The sequence below is a fragment of the Melanerpes formicivorus genome, unplaced genomic scaffold (genome assembly GCF_026170545.1).
Source record: "Melanerpes formicivorus ecotype bairdi unplaced genomic scaffold, bMelFor1.0.p_v2 SCAF_530, whole genome shotgun sequence".
Lineage (NCBI taxonomy): Eukaryota > Metazoa > Chordata > Aves > Piciformes > Picidae > Melanerpes > Melanerpes formicivorus.
Window position 1 is genome coordinate 8,968 of NW_027142882.1, and position 6,033 is coordinate 15,000.

A 6,033-nucleotide genomic window follows, 5' to 3' on the forward strand; every position below is an offset into this window, starting at 1 on the left:
GGTCCCGGCAGCAGCCGGAGCCGCTCGCCGTTCGGGCTCCCGGCACCCTACGGATCCGGCGACTCGTTCGCCGGCGGCGGGGGGAGGCAGTGAAGGAGGTGCGGGCAGAAGCGGCAGCGGAGGCGGAGGGGGGGGGGGGCTCGAAGACAGCCGGCAGCCGCTTCGGAGAACGTCACCCGGCCGGCGACCGCGGCCGTTCCGGGGCCGTCCCGGGAAGCCTGCGACAGGCACGGGGGTCCCGGCCTCGGCCGGACCCCGCACTGGGTGCCGCCGCCTCGGGCTCTCGGGACGGTATGGATCCGCCGACTCGTTCGCCGGCGGCGGGGGGAGGCAGTGGAGGGGGTGCGGGGAGAAGCGGCAGCGGAGGCGGAGGGGGGGGGGGCTCGAAGACAGCCGGCAGCCGCTTCGGTGAACGTCACCCGGCCGGCGACCGGGGCCGTCCCGGGGCCGTCCGGGGATGCCGGCTTCCGGCACGGGGTCCCGGCCGCGGCCGGACCGGCTCGAATCCCCGCGGTCCCGGCAGCAGCCGGAGCCGCTCGCCGTTCGGGCTCCCGGCACCCTACAGATCCGGCGACTCGTTCGCGGGCGGCGGGGGGGAGGCAGTGGAGGGGGTGCGGGCAGAAGCGGCCGCGGAGGCGGAGGGGGGGGGGGGGGCTCGAAGACAGCCGGCAGCCGCTTCGGTGAACGTCACCCGGGAGGCGACCGGGGACCGGCCCGGGAAGCCATCGTCCGGCCCCGGATCCCGGCCGCGGCCGGGACCGGCTCGAAGCCCCGCGGCCCCGGCACGGGGGAGGCCCAAAGACTGGCGGCAGCCGCTTCGCTGAACGTCACCCGGCCGGCGACCGGGGCCGTCCCGGGGCCGTCCCGGGATGCCGGCTTCCGGCACGGGGTCCCGGCCGCGGCCGGACCGGCTCGAATCCCGCGGTCCCGGCAGCAGCCGGAGCCGCTCGCCGTTCGGGCTCCCGCACCCTACGGATCCGGCCGACTCGTTCGCCGGCGGCGGGGGGAGGCAGTGGAGGGGGTGCGGGCAGAAGCGGCAGCGGAGGCGGAGGGGGGGGGGCTCGAAGACAGCCGGCAGCCGCTTCGGTGAACGTCACCCGGCCGGCGACCGGGGCCGTCCCGGGGCCGTCCGGGGATGCCGGCTTCCGGCACGGGGGTCCCGGCCGCGGCCGGAGCGGCTCGAATCCACCGCGGTCCCGGCAGCAGCCGGAGCCGCTCGCCGTTCGGGCTCCCGGCACCCTACAGATCCGGCGACTCGTTCGCCGGCGGCGGGGGGAGGCAGTGGAGGGGGTGCGGGGAGAAGCGGCAGCGGAGGCGGAGGGGGGGGGGGGGCTCGAAGACAGCCGGCAGCCGCTTCGGTGAACGTCACCCGGCCGGCGACCGGGGCCGTCCCGGGGCCGTCCGGGGATGCCGGCTTCCGGCACGGGGTCCCGGCCGCGGCCGGAGCGGCTCGAATCCCCGCGGTCCCGGCAGCAGCCGGAGCCGCTCGCCGTTCGGGCTCCCGGCACCCTACAGATCCGGCGACTCGTTCGCCGGCGGCGGGGGGAGGCAGTGGAGGGGGTGCGGGGAGAAGCGGCAGCGGAGGCGGAGGGGGGGGGGGGGGCTCGAAGACAGCCGGCAGCCGCTTCGGTGAACGTCACCCGGGAGGCGACCGGGGACCGGCCCGGGAAGCCCATCGTCCGGCCCGGGATCCCGGCCGCGGCCGGACCGGCTCGAATCCCCGCGGCCCCGGCACGGGGGAGGCCCAAAGACTGGCGGCAGCCGCTTCGCTGAACGTCACCCGGCCGGCGACCGGGGCCGTCCCGGGGCCGTCCCGGGATGCCGGCTTCCGGCACGGGGTCCCGGCCGCGGCCGGACCGGCTCGAATCCCCCCGGTCCCGGCAGCAGCCGGAGCCGCTCGCCGTTCGGGCTCCCGGCACCCTACGGATCCGGCGACTCGTTCGCCGGCGGCGGGGGGAGGCAGTGGAGGCGGTGCGGGGAGAAGCGGCAGCGGAGGCGGAGGGGGGGGCGGGGGGGACGATAGTGGCGGGGGGCGGGGGGTGCTCGAAGGCAGCCGGCAGCCGGTTCGGTGAACATTCGCCGGGGCGGGGGGGGCGACCTGTCCGTGCCCGGGGCAGCCCCGGGAAGCCGGCAGCCAGCACGGGGTCCCGGCAGCACCTGTTCCCTGCCCTGGGACTTGCCGTGCCCGGCGGCCGGTTGCCGGGTGGGGGGAGCGATGAGAGGCGGGGCGCAGCGGCCGGGGCAGCGCCGGGCCGCAGCGGGGGGCTGGGCGGGTGGGGTAGGCGTCGAGCGGCAAGCCCTCGGCTGCAGCGAATGTTCGGCGGTGCGGGGCGGGGGGGGACGGGACGACACGTTGGGGGCGCCGAGTCCGAGCCACCCCCGGCCCCAGGGGCGGCCGGAGGGGGAGGCCGGTGCCTGGCCCTGGGAGCTGCTGGGCGCCGGATGGCCGAGGGTGCGTCAGAAGCCGCCCGAGCGGTCGAGCAGGTCCTCCAGAAAGGCCTAGGGTGGCTTCGAGGGCCCCGGGAGCAGTCGAGGGAGGCCTCCAGGCAGGTCTGGAGTGGATGGGAGGCCTTCCAAAGCAGACAAGGGAGCCTGCAGAGCGTGCGGGGGAGGCTTCTGGTGCGGCCTGGGGTGGGACGGAAGCCTGCAGAGCGTGCGGGGGAGGCTTCTGGTGCGGCCTGGGGTGGCTGAGAAGCCTGCAGAGCGTGCGGGAGAGGCTTCTGTTGGGGCCTGGGGTGGCTGAGAAGCCTGCAGAGCGTGCGGGGGAGGCTTCTGCTGCGGCCTGGGGTGGCTGAGAAGCCTGCAGAGCGTGCGGGGGAGGCTTCTGCTGCGGCCTGGGGTGGCTGAGAAGCCTGCAGAGCGTGCGGGGGAGGCTTCTGCTGCGGCCTGGGGTGGCTGAGAAGCCTGCAGAGCGTGCGGGGGAGGCTTCTGGTGCGGCCTGGGGTGGGACGGAAGCCTGCAGAGCGTGCGGGGGAGGCTTCTGGTGCGGCCTGGGGTGGGACGGAAGCCTGCAGAGCGTGCGGGGGAGGCTTCTGGTGCGGCCTGGGGTGGGTCGGAAGCCTGCAGAGCGTGCGGGAGAGGCTTCTGCTGCGGCCTGGGGTGGGTCGGAAGCCTGCAGAGCGTGCGGGGAGAGGCTTCTGTTGGGGCCTGGGGTGGCTGAGAAGCCTGCAGAGCGTGCGGGGGGAGGCTTCTGCTGCGGCCTGGGGTGGCTGAGAAGCCTGCAGAGCGTGCGGGGGAGGCTTCTGCTGCGGCCTGGGGTGGCTGAGAAGCCTGCAGAGCGTGCGGGGGAGGCTTCTGGTGCGGCCTGGGGTGGCTGAGAAGCCTGCAGAGCGTGCGGGGGAGGCTTCTGGTGCGGCCTGGGGTGGGACGGAAGCCTGCAGAGCGTGCGGGGGAGGCTTCTGGTGCGGCCTGGGGTGGGTCGGAAGCCTGCAGAGCGTGCGGGAGAGGCTTCTGTTGGGGCCTGGGGTGGCTGAGAAGCCTGCAGAGCGTGCGGGGGAGGCTTCTGCTGCGGCCTGGGGTGGCTGAGAAGCCTGCAGAGCGTGCGGGGGAGGCTTCTGCTGCGGCCTGGGGTGGCTGAGAAGCCTGCAGAGCGTGCGGGGGAGGCTTCTGCTGCGGCCTGGGGTGGCTGAGAAGCCTGCAGAGCGTGCGGGGGAGGCTTCTGGTGCGGCCTGGGGTGGCTGAGAAGCCTGCAGAGCGTGCGGGGGAGGCTTCTGGTGCGGCCTGGGGTGGCTGAGAAGCCTGCAGAGCGTGCGGGGGAGGCTTCTGGTGCGGCCTGGGGTGGGACGGAAGCCTGCAGAGCATGCGGGGGAGGCTTCTGGTGCGGCCTGGGGTGGGACGGAAGCCTGCAGAGCGTGCGGGGGAGGCTTCTGGTGCGGCCTGGGGTGGGTCGGAAGCCTGCAGAGCGTGCGGGAGAGGCTTCTGCTGCGGCCTGGGGTGGGTGGGAAGCCTGCAGAGCGTGCGGGGGAGGCTTCTGGTGCGGCCTGGGGTGGCTGAGAAGCCTGAAGAGCGTGCGGGGGAGGCTTCTGGTGCGGCCTGGGGTGGCTGAGAAGCCTGAAGAGCGTGCGGGAGAGGCTTCTGGTGCGGCCTGGGGTGGCTGAGAAGCCTGCAGAGCGTGCGGGGGAGGCTTCTGGTGCGGCCTGGGGTGGCTGAGAAGCCTGAAGAGCGTGCGGGAGAGGCTTCTGCTGCGGCCTGGGGTGGCTGAGAAGCCTGCAGGGCGTGCGGGAGAGGCTTCTGCTGCGGCCTGGGGTGGCTGAGAAGCCTGCAGAGCGTGCGGGAGAGGCTTCTGGTGCGGCCTGGGGTGGGTCGGAAGCCTGCAGAGCGTGCGGGAGAGGCTTCTGCTGCGGCCTGGGGTGGGTCGGAAGCCTGCAGGGCGTGCGGGGGAGGCTTCTGCTGCGGCCTGGGGTCTCTGGGTGGCCTCTAGAGAGGTGCAAAAGACCCTCTGGGTTGGGCTGGGGTGGCTCTTGGACCCCTGCCACACAGTGGAGAGCGGCCTCCGGCCCGCCACCTGTGTCCCTGTGTGCCTGAGTGCCTGTGTCCCTGTGTCCCTGTGTCCCTGAGTGCCTGAGTGCCTGAGTGCCTGTGTCCCTGTGTCCCTGTGTCCCTGTGTCCCTGTGTGCCTGAGTGCCTGTGTCCCTGTGTCCCTGTGTCCCTGTGTCCCTGAGTGCCTGAGTGCCTGAGTGCCTGTGTCCCTGTGTCCTTGTGTCCCTGTGTCCCTGTGTCCCTGTGTGCCTGAGTGCCTGTGTCCCTGTGTCCCTGTCTGTGTACCTGTGTGCGAGAGTGTCCGGCACGCCACCCAGCGGCGGCGGGCAAGCAGGTAGGCGGGTGGGCGGGCCGGCGAGGGCCAGTGTGAGTTTGGGGGGTGGGAGGGGAGGCGGCAGCTGGAAGCGTCAGAGGAGGGGGCGTGGCTCCGGCTGGCCCCGGGAGCAGGTTCCCGGGACCGGGACCGGCTGGACCCGGCGAGTGGTTGATCCCGGGGCGGGGGGCAGAGGCGGCGGGAAGCGGCAGCTGCGTGTGCGGCGGGGGGGGTGGAGGGCGAACCGCGGCGGGAAGCGGATGCTTCAGAGCAGGTTACGGGGGCGGGGACGGACGACACCACCTGTCCCCGCCCCGGGACGGGCTGGACCCGGCGCCCTGGACCCGGCGCCGTGTACCCGCCGCCGCCCCCGCCGCCGCCCCCCTCCGCCACCCCGGGACCCCGACGTTTTTTGGCGCCCGCGCCTTTTTTTGCTCCCCGCCTGCCCGCGCTGCCCCGGGCCCTCCCCCGGGGCGGGGCGGGAGGGAGGGAGGGACGGACGGACGGGTAGCCGGGGATCTCCGAGCGCGCGCCACCAGACCGAGGCGGGTCCCGGCGGCGGCGGCGGCGGCGGCGGCGGCGGCGGCGGCAGCAGCAAGCGACGGCGGGGGGGGCAGGCTAGGGAGAGAGGGGGAGCGGCATGCGGTAGGGCTGGGGGGTTTGTTTCGGGGGGGAGGGGTGGGGGGGGGTGGCAGCGGTCAGCGAGAGCGGGGAGAGGGGGAGCGGCATGCGGTAGGGCTGGGGTGTTTTTGGGGTGGGGGCGTTGGGGGGATTAGCGGGCGGGCGGGCAGCCCAGCCAAGCGGCAAGCCGGGGGGCGGGCGAGGGCGGCTTTAGGGCCGGAGGAGCGGAGCGCAACCTCCCCCGTGCAGGCTACAGCGTGGAGAGCAGCAAGTTTTTGGGGACGGGGGACGACGGACGGGAGGGGCAGCGGCGAGAGGCTAGCTGCGGCAAGGGGCACCGGCACGGCCGCCCTAACAGCGCCGCCTCGGTCGCAGGGGTTAGAGAGCAGCCGGGCAGCCCGCGTCGCGATCCCCCCTCCAGGGGACAATGTGGGAAGGGGAAGCCGCGGCGGCTTTGGCGGGGGGTGCCCAGCTGCTAGCGGCTTCGGGGGGCAGTTAGCGGCGGCGGGGCGGGGGGAGATGGGTCGCGGCAGCGGCAAGAGATAACGGCGGGCGGGGGGGCTCCGTGCAAAGCGGTAACGGGAGCCGGGGGGTGTGGGGAGCTGGGGGTGGCAGCAGCG